The sequence below is a fragment of the Euprymna scolopes genome, chromosome 29, assembly GCF_053919585.1.
Source record: "Euprymna scolopes isolate OS-2025 chromosome 29, ASM5391958v1, whole genome shotgun sequence".
Classification (NCBI taxonomy): domain Eukaryota; kingdom Metazoa; phylum Mollusca; class Cephalopoda; order Sepiida; family Sepiolidae; genus Euprymna; species Euprymna scolopes.
This window is the reverse complement of record NC_136510.1, coordinates 56948517-56961111: the sequence shown is the minus strand read 5'-3', so window position 1 is coordinate 56961111 and position 12595 is coordinate 56948517. Positions and strand designations below refer to the sequence as shown.

General features: G+C 31.1%; 1 protein-coding gene across 3 annotated transcripts in view; it reads left to right on the top strand.

The window, feature by feature from the left end:
- Positions 1-12595, top strand: part of LOC145252655 (dystroglycan 1-like) — a 492163-nt gene that overhangs the window by 76401 nt on the left and 403167 nt on the right. The window contains exons 2-3 of one of the 3 annotated variants that reach the window (XM_080112420.1): positions 1826-1848; positions 9623-9672. The exons of 1 other annotated variant lie outside the window; for it this stretch is intronic. The gene's annotated coding sequence lies outside the window, so the exon portion shown is untranslated. The remainder of the gene's footprint in view (positions 1-1825; positions 1849-9622; positions 9673-12595) is intronic. One more of the 3 variants, XM_080112421.1, reaches the window with a different exon arrangement.

The window sequence follows — 12595 nt, the reverse complement described above, 5'->3', positions numbered from 1 at the left end:
TCCAGTCGTCCTGAACCTCCACTTGCCACTGGTATTCAACAATGTCGACTCAGGAGAGGTGTGGTTGGAGATTGCGCAACTCTTGCGACAAAAATTTCACCTGCAGGCACCCTTACAGTTGGTATCCATAGTCTGCCAAGACTGAATGAAACCACACTTAATAATTGGAATTGTTTAGTATTTTAAACAAGAAAACACTTCTTTCTATGCAAAATATTTGGGTAACATTTCAATGTTTGAAATGTTAGCTCTTTGACCACAATCGTAATGATAGTTGGTGGTAATTGGTCTGGCTAATTTGGTCTTTTTTTGTGTGGAATGTGGAGATGTAGCAAATGACTGTACTCAGACAAATTGGAATTAGTTGGTTCCATTCTTTGTTTCACACAAAAGTTCAGTTGAAAGTGATCAAATGGATTCTTTCTTTTCTTTTTTTTTGTTTTTGTTTGGTCAGTGTAATGACACAGCCTAATTCCTAGCCTTATATTTACCAGTACAAAGCCAGAATGTTTTAAAGAACATCTTTTAACTGAAGAATCGTTTGTATTTTTCCATCTGCAACATAATGAGGTGTTTTTTTTTATTGCATACTAGTCCAAATATCCGTTACAGGATGGGCCCATGATTACCAAACACACTTAAAAGAACCTCCTAATAAATGCAACTGACAATACCCGTAAATATTTCAAAGCAATGCAAACTCATATGTCAGAAAGCGAAAATAGAATGCGCAAACTTTGTATTATGTACTTTGAAAAATTTTGAGTTAGGTGTCTTAATATTTTGCTCAACTGTTTCGAATCTGATTCTCTTTGTGATGGCATCAGTTATAGAGTCAGAAATTATAATATTCGACTCAGACTCCCAAGATTCACAAAATTCTGCCTTTGCCTCATAGAATTACAAAATATCTGATTCAGATTGCTTATTTTGAAGTCTTCCATTCCATGAAAGTCGATTTGTTGAAGATAAAAAAATTTGATTCCATCTCCAAACAGTCGGATGAGTTTGACTCTGATTCCAAACTTCAGACTTTGCAACCTTGGTTTGAATCAGACAACAACTGTTGAAATAAAGATATAGAAATAGACATAGAAAAAGACATAGAAAAAGACATAGAAAAAGACATAGTGAGAAAGACATAGTAAGAAAGAGAGGGGAAAGAGAGAGTAAATCTAAAGTATATTATATCATTTATATGTCATCTAAAACATTTATGTTATTTCTGTTTTGATATACATGGTCACCTGAACATAAGCATAAAAATATTCATGTTTTATGGAGATTGTGTTTTTAATAATAAAAATTGAATTTTCTGTAAATAATCTTTAATTAGAAAAGTTAAACATAAAAATATGAAGCAAAATCAAAATAGAAGTTTTTCAGTAGAAAATTGCTAGAACATTTTTTGCATTTAAAAAAAATTCTCAACACGCTCTCATCAGATTGATGAATTCCTTAAGTAACAAAATAAAAAATGTCTGATGATTGACCATTTTCAAAAAGAGTACAATTAACTTTGCCCCAATCTCTTGTTCATTTCCTCTCTTTCACTCTCACCGTTATTTCTCTATGCTAATCAACTGAACGTATTTGTGCGCCAGTCACACACTGAGATCATTTCTACTTGTTAGGAATTTCTATTGTAATGTACAATACTTTCGAATGCTGTAGATTTGTATATTATAGCAAATGTATTAAGTAATAAAATCTAAGTTTTATATTTTCTTAATGATTTAGTATTTTCTCAACCAATGTATCTTTGTTTTTATTCTCTTCTTCTCTTCATAAAACTAATAATGACTTTGTTTTATTTTTGTTGTAGAATTTACTTTTCTTGCTGGACTGGTAAGATAATTTCATTCCATTTTTAAAATGCATCTCTTTCACTTTTCTAATCAAATAACACACTTTACCAGCTTATGACTCAAACAAATGCTAATTTGTCACCATTTTTATGGCTTGAAAGAAAATCCTAACAAAAGATTATAATACACATTGAACAATATGTTGCATTTGAGAATTTCTTTGCCTTTTATCTCTTTCGGTTTGTTGAAATTCTTTACAGAATGACTTTGAAATAGATTCACTTTTACGTTTGCTTGAAATGTACTTTTTTTCTACTAACACAGATATCAGACAATATTTTATATAAAAATTCTATAAAAATAATGCCAGATTAAAAAACAAACTAAAAACGGAAATTATTACAAAAATACTTAGAAAGCTTGTAACGTTATTTAACACCTTGTAGCCTCATTTGCAAAGTAGACAAAGAATAGGAAAGAACTTCAACTCGCTTTTTCTCATTATTTATTCCCTCATTCTCCTGCCACACATGATTTCTTGTTACGAATTTGACGTCACCCATGTCTCTAACGTCCTCTTGAACGTTATCCACGTCTCTAATGCAATCGTCTTCTCTAACATGCTCTTTCTCTTCTTTATATTTTTTTGTTTACTAGAGACGTCTTTTTGCATGCATTTGCATAAGCACATCCATGTCCTCTTACAAGCTTAGCAGGATAATATCAACAATTCTGATGCTTCAAGTATTATAATTGTTATTAACAATATAACATTCAGAATTAATATCTCTCAAATATTTTATTTTTGTCCATTACCGAAGTAATATTGCTGCATTATTTTTTTATTTATTTTTATTACATTATTTAACTTTCAAAAATCTCATATAAAGTTAATATATTTTTGTTCAATGAAACCTTCCTATGAATAAACTGAATTAACATGTGTGTATATAAATATTTAAGCAAACATTGTTAAAAATAACAGAATTTCTCTCTTCTTAACTTTTTCTTATGATCACTTTTGTGTTGAAGGCAAGTTAATGTATATCCCATATGTATCGCCAGCATTTTCGATTCTTTGTTGAATCATCATCAGGTGACCAAACCAAATGAACAAAAAAATGCTGGAGAAAAAACATTTCAAAAGGCAGCAAAAATGTGCACATGATGTCAAAATGTTTTGGAATTATGTTCCTGTTATTAATTAAAATTGGTTTTAAATCAGAGGTAGGGGCAGTTATGTTTTTGTAAATATTAATAAATTGTGTTCCAAGCAATTTTACAAGTTCAACTTCAACTCCTTCAAGACATCTGGTTCTGGCCACTGGTTATAATCCTCGACTGATTCACTGATGATAATGATCGTCATCATCATCATGATTAACATTATGATTAAAGAACCAATTTCTTGTCATCAGTAACGGCCATGCTCAAAAATCGATTTTGAATCTTTTGTATAAGCAGAACTTACAACAATAGAAACTTTAAAAAGAAGGGAGTGAAAATGAGTATTTTTATTATTAAAATCCACTGAATTTTTTAAATATGTTATCACATTATTGAAAGACAAAATTAGGCAACATCGAATTATTTCAATGCCTGAAAGCATTGTGTTCATTGTATATGAGAAAAGGCAGAAGAAACTTGTATGTAATTTTTTTCTTTCACCTGTTGCCGACTTGAAATGTTGCATGCAATTTGTTGTATATAATGGCATGCCAGCAGGAATCACATGAGATCCTGTAATAAAACCATTTTGGATTAATTTTTCTCTTTTCAAAGAATCCATTCCTTGTACTTCCATTCTTCGTCACACACCACTGTTATGAAATCTTCATAGTTTAAATGGGAAAATACTTCAACGCTCAATATGGCAATTTATAGTGAGATGAAAGACTAGAAAACGAGTAAATAAAAGTTGCTTTCACCATTTTCTATTCGATAATTTTGATATGTTTATCGAACATTCATCAGACTTCACTCTTTTGATTCTTCAAACAGTTTTCTCTCATATTTACCTTTGCTTGCGATTATTTCATTTCATAACTTTAAATTTTGGAAGTTGCTTAAACATTTTTCATTTCCCACACAATTCTCTCCATTTTTATAAGCTGTGCATATGCTCTCTGTTTGATAAGAGAAAGGGTTAATAATATATAAGATTTGCTTTGTAATTTGTCAGAAATTATTTAAGAAAGTAAATTAAATACTACTGAGACCTGTAGAAATTCCACAGTTGATATTGCTGCTGTGCAAATGCAGACTCTACCATATTATTGTATTACGTTTGTTCAAAGTAAAACAATTACTTTGGTAATCTAGTTTCAGAATAGATCTGGTGATGGGAGGGGGTTATATTCGAAAACCTTGTAAGAGTTTGACATTTTGATTCTATCGACCTCTGGTGTCAGTACAGTCTCCACAATATTATTTTACCATCTTTTATAGAACAGATATTACACTTTGATCTGTATATTAGTTTGAAATTTTACATGTGACACAACAGCGACATGAGATGAAATTCTCTTATTTACATTTTTTGATTTGCATCTTTGTTTATTGGACAGTCCCATCTTTAAAAAGGGGGATGATAATGTATGAAAATGAACTTGCCTTATTCTTATATCGATATTTTTGTATACCATATTACAATGATAACGTTTGAATGCATCATTTTAAAATTTAATCTATCCTAATGTTATCAACAAAATAAGTCTTCAATTATACCAATATATTCGTATAGTCTTTGTTGAAGAATTATTTAGTTAATTGCAAAAAAATAATATTAAAGAATTTTAAGTGGGTAAACGCTGACAATCTGTCTCCATACGGAACACATAGTTTCAAATATTTAAAAGGTGATTTCTTGGTATTCAAGATGTTTTATGCTATGTATAAATTCATGAGGCAACAATTTTGCAATTATTTTGTTGTATTCACATAATTTCCCGGTGGATTCAACGAAATATGTGAATTATTTTATCACAAAGACTATGGCTTTAAACAGACTCTAATAATTCCAGCTAACGCACTTGGGGGAAGAAGTAATGTTAGCCTAAAGGTGTATTACTACTGAGAAGAGAGTTCTATCCTCACTAGTTGCTTTTATTTACCAAAAGACAAAGATAAAGACAAAGATAAAGACAAAGATAAAGAACAATGTACTAAACGTTATCTGATATTTCATCTGTTCAAAATACAATTCAAATTATTCTGAGAGAAAAATATCAATGGATGAAATGGACCTTTAAAAAATGATGCTCTCTTTCCCAAACTGACCTATTTTGGTTATCATCCTCCCTTTCTTCATTCCTTTCCTGTTTGTTGATTATACTTCTATATCCCCCCCCAAAAAAAACTCTGTAAATCTTTTGGTTGATTTAGATACAATTTGTATGTGCTTAGATATTTTTTCTTTTCTTTTTTTTTTTAATCATGCTTAACATTGTGTTTTTTCCTGGAGTTGCTTGTTTGTAAAAAAACGAAAAAAAAATGTTGGAGGCATTTGTTGGAAAAATAAAATCCCCTTTTTTCTGATTATGTCAGCTGCTGGCTACTTTGGTCACTCGGCTGAAAGTGGAATTAGTTACGCTAACAAAAGGAGGGGAGCAATGTCGTACTTAAAACTTAAGAAAATTTAACAAAAAACAAGACCATGATATAAGGAACAACTTCGATAGTTACATAATTACAAATTGTCCATGTAATGCATGCTTTACCTCCAATTATTTTAGATTCTATGTTGGTAATTTGGATTTAGCGTCTTGGGAATTTTCTTCTATTTTCATTATCTTTACTGAAAGTTTGAGGACAGCTCTAGACAAATCAATTTTTTAGCTAGTAATAGTTAGAATATGTGAGTAGCATAAGAGTGGAATGGTAAATGGAATCCTGATTTCAGTTCTAACCCGACTATTACTGACATTTGCATTATATTTTCAAGAAGACTTGATTGCATCTCTTCTATGAGGAGAAAGGCAGACTGGTCACTATAATTTTAGTAGAATCAGTTCACAATATGATTAGCTGTAAAGAATATAGTGTACACAGCAAAAATTAATAATTGAACTTGCAAATATAGTCGAATCGGCATTAATCACCAATACTGCCATTAGTTTGTTGTCATTAAAATAAAAATTGCTGTTCAACATTTAGTTTATTTATTTTCTACAAAAGTCTCTAAAATGAATATTTCAAATAATTTTTTTCTTATTAAAAAGTTATTTAGAATAATGAATGGTGTCAAAAGTATTCTAATTTCTGTAAATTTTCAGATTTATTTTTTTTATTTCTTTCTTGTAGATGAAATTAAAAAATAAACAGAATTTGCTACTTTTTAGTTTCAGCTCATCAGTGATTTTATATTAATGTGTCATGATTAATAAATTATAAAAATTGATGGTAGAATTTTAGCATAGTTCAAAGAAAATGTTAATGTGAAACAATATATCACCTTAATAGAACTAAGGTGTGGGAAAGGGGTAAAAAAAAATATTTTTACAAATTGATTGTTGAGATAGATAAAGTTACATCATTTGAGACAGAGTTATCTACCTTGATTTGGAAGTCAAATTGTAAAAGCTGTCCAATTCATGCCAACATGTAAAACAGATGTGAAATAAAAAAAATACGAAGAATTCATCTTTGTGTAAAACTGAGTTAGCAATTGGACAGGCAGCCTATAGTAATTGGTTTATGTTACTTTTGATCCATTTTTGTTTGTTAGTTTTTGATAGTTCTATTATATAATTCAGTCGTTTGTTGTGGGCGTTTGCATCTGATAAAAACAACATTCTATGAAGTTATGCAACAATGCAAAATAATATTTAAATAAGTGCTTCAACCCACAGTATGGCTACCACGTTACCACAATGTCTTTTTATATCACAGTTTTTTATTGTAAACAATTGGAAATAGAAACCCACAACAAATATTTTCTTATTCTTTGTTTATTGTTATCAAAAAGTGTCAATTCGAAAGAAACTCTTACAAAAGGTTTCTTCCATTTTAAGAAACTGAATAAACATGATTATTTCTACTGAAAAATATTGAGCTCTATTTGTAGGTATGTTTTGTCTTTTTAATTTTTGAAACATTCACATGACAAATGAATTTTTTGTAAACTTTTTATTTGCTCATGAAGTTTATATTCATCTACAAGAAACTTTCTTTTATGATGGGAAGACTTTTTTGTTGGTTGTTTTTGTCATTTGATGCAGCAGCACTCCCCCCCCACCAAACGTTTTTACTCCCTGTCTTTTGCTTTGCAATTTTGTCACACCCTTTATGGACTCAGAAGGAGGAGGAAGAGGGATATAAAATTTTACTAAGTGGTCTCTGCTCACTTCTCTTGAGCTGTAAACTCTATTAAATACAAAACACTCTTTGCTTATTGTTTCTTTGTAATGAAATTCATTCTCTTTAGCAATGGTTTAGTTTTACTACCCAGCATTGTCTTGGAATGAACGATAGTCCTTGTGTACTTTTGTACCCAACCATGGACTTCATGATATTATCATTTTCATTTTTACTTTTTAAAATAAAGTAAAATATCGTCTTTGCTGTTTATTTATTTTTTTTTTATGGAAATCACCCAGACAAAGCATGAAGCCACTTGATGTAAGGAGGTGAAAAAACTTTTTCAAGGTCAAAACATTGCTAAGGATAAGTCTGAGATGAATAAATTCCAACCCAGAAGACAGTAAATCTTTGTTAGAAACATTGCTCATGGAATGTGAGAACTAAATGACAAAATAATGGAAGCAATAGTTACGAGGCTGCCAAGACTCACTTTCTTTCTACTCTCTTTGTGCAACACAAATGCAGATCCTCTATTATTAAAAAATTAAATTAAAAGCTGCCTTTAAAAGTTTACTTAAAAACGTTTGATCTTGGTATAAAGCTTCGCTTTCAATTGCATCCTCAAACTGAAAGACAGACATAGGCGACATTTGCACTATATTTCTGTTATAAACACATATTTAGTTGTAAATCATTTATTTTTAGTTTTTTATTTAAACATTTCTTTTCATCTGTTAATGACTGGTACACAGAACGGAAGCAGTTATTAAGTCCAGTTAATTGGATGGGAAGTGTTTGATTTTGTAAAACACAGGAAAACGAAGTAAGAAGTTTGAAAAAAGGAAAAGATTTTCAGAAGGAAAAAAAAAGCAATTAAATTATAGCAAAAAAAAAAAATAAATAAACCACTTTATCAATACATTTTCTCTATCTCTCTGTCTATCTATCTACCTGTTTCTATCTATCTCATTTTATGAACAAATACAAATAAAAATACTTTCAAACTTTGGTCGATGAAACAATTTTTCCCATAAGAAACCAAAAAAAAAACAAATGTGATTAATTCCTTCAACATGATTCGGTTTTTATTTTTGTAACAATATTGTTTGCAGAAAAAATATTCCTGTAATAATATTATTATGCAATAAATTATCATCTTCTACACCGTTATTTACAACATTATTCTCCCTGTGTTGCATGGGTTGGATGCTTGTGAATGTGAGGCATCTCCATTTATTTTTGTCCATGATATCATCCAAGTTCAACTTTCACTGTCTAGGGTTATTATTGATACATTGTTCCCAAGTTTGATGGAGTCTGCCTGGCGCCACTCTGCCAGGTATATCCGATGCAAAGGTCTCTTGTAGTTGGCCCTGCCTGTCATTCTCGAAAAATAGCTGTACCCTCTCAGTCAACAATACCAAGCTGAGTTCAACAAAAACTTGTTCAAAACTTTTGCTCATCTTATCAAGCTAGTCACTCGTTTTCAGTCATGGTAAAATGCACACAACAATATTGATGTATTAGATGAATACTGTTCTGTGTGTGCTAGTTGACAAATCACAGCAGCACAGACATTGCTTTTCACTGTAAAAACTGACTGAAGTCTCTTTATACCTGGTCGCTGTAATAGTTATATAATCATTCCCTCTGAGATCTCCCCCCTCCCAAAAAAAAAGAAGAGAGTTTTAAAAAGAACCTTTGATTTGTGATTAAAACAATAAAGATAGGTCACTATTATGGTCATACCACTGTATCATGCATTCGGTGTTGTTCCTTCCTAAACAACTCAAATAATATTTCATGGTGTGCAGTGAATGCGATTATAAAGAAAAAAAAAGTCTATGAAAGATGACACCCAAACGTGTGTGTGTGTGTGTGTATATATATATATATATATATATATATATATATATATATATATATATATAGCTATACACCTATAATTTTTTTGTGTGTGTATTGATATTCATACTAAAAATCCTTTTTTCTATTTATTTAAAAAGAAAATATAACTTTGTTATATATGGGTCATGGAATTGTATTCATCTGCAAAAGATCCAGATGATTTGCATATTCTTTTAAACATTCATTTTAATTAATTCCCTATTAGTTTTTTTTTTTCGGTTTTCTTATGGGATAAACATCTTTAGTTAATTATTACATGTAATTATATTCATACAGATATTCTACATGATTTAAACTTGCGTAATATTTGCGTAAAAAGTTTATAGGAAATACAAACCTCTTTCTACATATATTTATGTATGCATATATATTTGTTTAAAAAATTTTGCCTACCAAACTCCTCTGTCTCTACAGTCATGAAACTTAATATATAGAGCATTCAAATCCGTGCGAAACTTTATGTTTGGGGTTTAGCCGGGGAAAATAGGTGCAAAAATGTGAAAATTAAAAAAATGGAATTTGCCAAGTGAAGGTCGAACAACGGCATTGTGAATATGCATGTGTGACATAATTACTGGTTCATGTTTTAATTTTCACCTTTGCAGCAAACATATCTTCAGAGCTCAGGCATTAACATCAAAGGAAAAAATAAATCGTAAGTTAAATGTCTTGGTTTCGATTCTCGGTGGTGGTGCACAAGTCATATTTTTAAAAACTTTTTCAATCATTACTATACATTGGGTCCAATATAATAATGAATATGAAATCTGCATTAATCAAAATAGGATATTTAAGCATATTTTACGACTGGAAATATTAGAAACAGTCCTGTTTCTAATATTTGAATGTATTCCTTTGCATTGATTGACTTCTCACATCTAATAAGTTCCCCAACTCTTGCTGCAGTAAAAGTTATCATTATCCCTACATTCCGGTGTTTAACTGTCGTTTTTATGCAACTTGGTGAAAATCTTTCTCCAGTTCTTCGATTGCACCATTCAGGAGTATTGGGAGTATCACTAACAAGACAAAATCTTGATTCATTAAACCAGAAAACATTCCTGAACCAGTCTGTATCTTTCTTGTCATAACACGAGAAAAATCTCTTTCTATCATTGTTCTTCTTAGATAAAAATGGCTTCTTTGCACATCTTTTAGAAGAAAATTCCATTTCTTTCATTCGCCTAGATATTGTATATCTAGAAAGAGAATTTTCAGCCCGTTTTAAATTCTTTCCTATGGTCAACATAAGTTTTCTTTCAATCCTTCAAAACAGTTAATTTAAGCCTATAGTCGTCCTTTAAAGTGAATGCTCTAGGGCGACCAGATCCAGATTTCCCTTTTACCAAGCATTCGACTTCGAACCTTTGACCAATTCGCTTCACTACAGAAAGAGATGTTTTCACTTTTTCATTTTATAAAATATCAAAAATCTGATTGTATTCATTTTGGATTGCCTTAATTCTGCAATTCGTTTTTTGTTTTTATATCCGCATCAAGATGCGGTCTTACCATTTTTAGGATTAATTTTTCTACTTATATGCTATATGATAGATAATGATCTGCAAAATAGAAATTTTCAGTTAAAATGAATAAAAATTCATGGCAAAATATTGAAAAATCGATTTCTTCCTTCTTTTACTCTTGGCCCATTTATATTTGCTCATGAGTGTATATATAAATACACACTAAATAAATAAACAAAGATTTGTGTATGCACTACATAGGATTTTTAAAAGATTCACATATGGATAATTTTCTACAGATAAATAATAAGTCTTTCTTTCCTTTAAAAAAAACTCTGAATTTATTATCGTCTCAATTATATATTTCGATGAAGAAAAATAACAACTTTAAATGAATTTTCACATTGCTCGTTTTTATCTGTATCAGTATAAACAAAGGAAATCAGAAAATATCGATGACTTTCTAGCAAGATGAAAATTACAGGCAATGAACTGTAAATTTCCAGACGTCCATGGAATGGGGCAGAGCAGGTCGTATCTGAAACAAAGCATATAGAACTTCAAAAACAGCTTCTAGCAAAAGGAATACATGAAGCTATGAACTGTGGCAGGACACATGGAGCTTCCATAGAATACGTGAGACAACTAGATGAAGGGAAAAGACAAGAAATAGATATAGTGAAATGCAGGCATTGCAAACGATGTGGGAGCTCCCATCAGAATAGAAAATGTCCAGTATAAGGTACCATATGTTCAGCTTGTGTAGGAAAAAATCAGTGACCCAAAGTCTGCACCAACAAAAATGAAAAGGCAGCAAGACACCTGCAGCCATCCACAACATGGAAGGACACTAAAAGTAAACCAGGATGCCAAGAAGGACAAAGGAACCAAAAAAAGAACCAAAAGCACAGTAACCGTGGAAAATGTTCCTACATTTGATGAGTCTAGCAGGATAACCTCTCCCCAGGGCAACGATAGCATATATGTTTTAAAAGCATATAAGGGTTCTAATATTACATGACACAGATCAATAAAAATACAGTGCTCACACAAAAAAGCATGGAAGCCACTTAAGTTTCTTGTGGTTACAACAGAAGAATCATAGGACTACCTTTTATCAAAGTCTGTAAACTTCTAACACTCAATTGTAAAATTCAGTAAACCTCAATTCCAATAAAATCAGCTTATGATCTATTAAAGATGTTCCGAGACAGTTTTGACAGTATAAATAATTTGGAGGGTGAATATCATATTGTCGTGAAACCACAAAATCACCATGTTATATACGCACCTAGAAAATGTCTGGACTGAATTGAAGAATATGATGAAACAAGGTGTCATATGCAGAATGGGTCGGCAACTTGATTTATGTGCACAAATGCAATAGAAAACTCTGCCTGTATTTAGATCCAAAAGATTGAAGCAGGGCCATCATGAGATGCTATTACAAAACACCTACAATGGAAGAATATAGACTCTTTGGTGAAAAATATTTTTTTAAATTGAATGCTAAAAATGGTCTGGTGATGTCTCATGACAGAAAATGGACATGATCCTGGAAAAATGCCCTGCCACTCTAAGGCTGATTGATGATGTCATCATTTTTGGAAAAACTTAAGAAGAACATTCACCTGCACAATTTAATAAAGATTGTACAGAAAGTATGGCTTTGTTTCAACAGTGAAAAATGTGCAGACTCAGTTTTTGGGTGTAATCTACAATCAAAATGCTATGCAATCTGATCCCAGCAAAGTAAAAGAAATAAAAATGTTACCCGTTCTTTTGAACACCCCTGACCTGCAAAAGGTGCTGGGAATCATCACATATATGGCACTTTTCATTCCATACCTGTCAGATATCACAGCAGCATTGAGAGATCTCCTAAAATAGATTCAATATCACTAGAGATCCTTCCAGCAAATCAAGTATTTCATTTGCAAGGAAAAGTTACTATCATACTTTGACCCTGCAAAAAAAGCCATCATTAATTAGAGGACTTGGTACCACTCTCCTCCAAGAATGAAAACCTATAGTGTTTCCATAAAAATCTTTAACAGAGACTGAGCAATGTTATGTCAACATATAGCTGGATCTCCTTGCAGTTGTTATTGC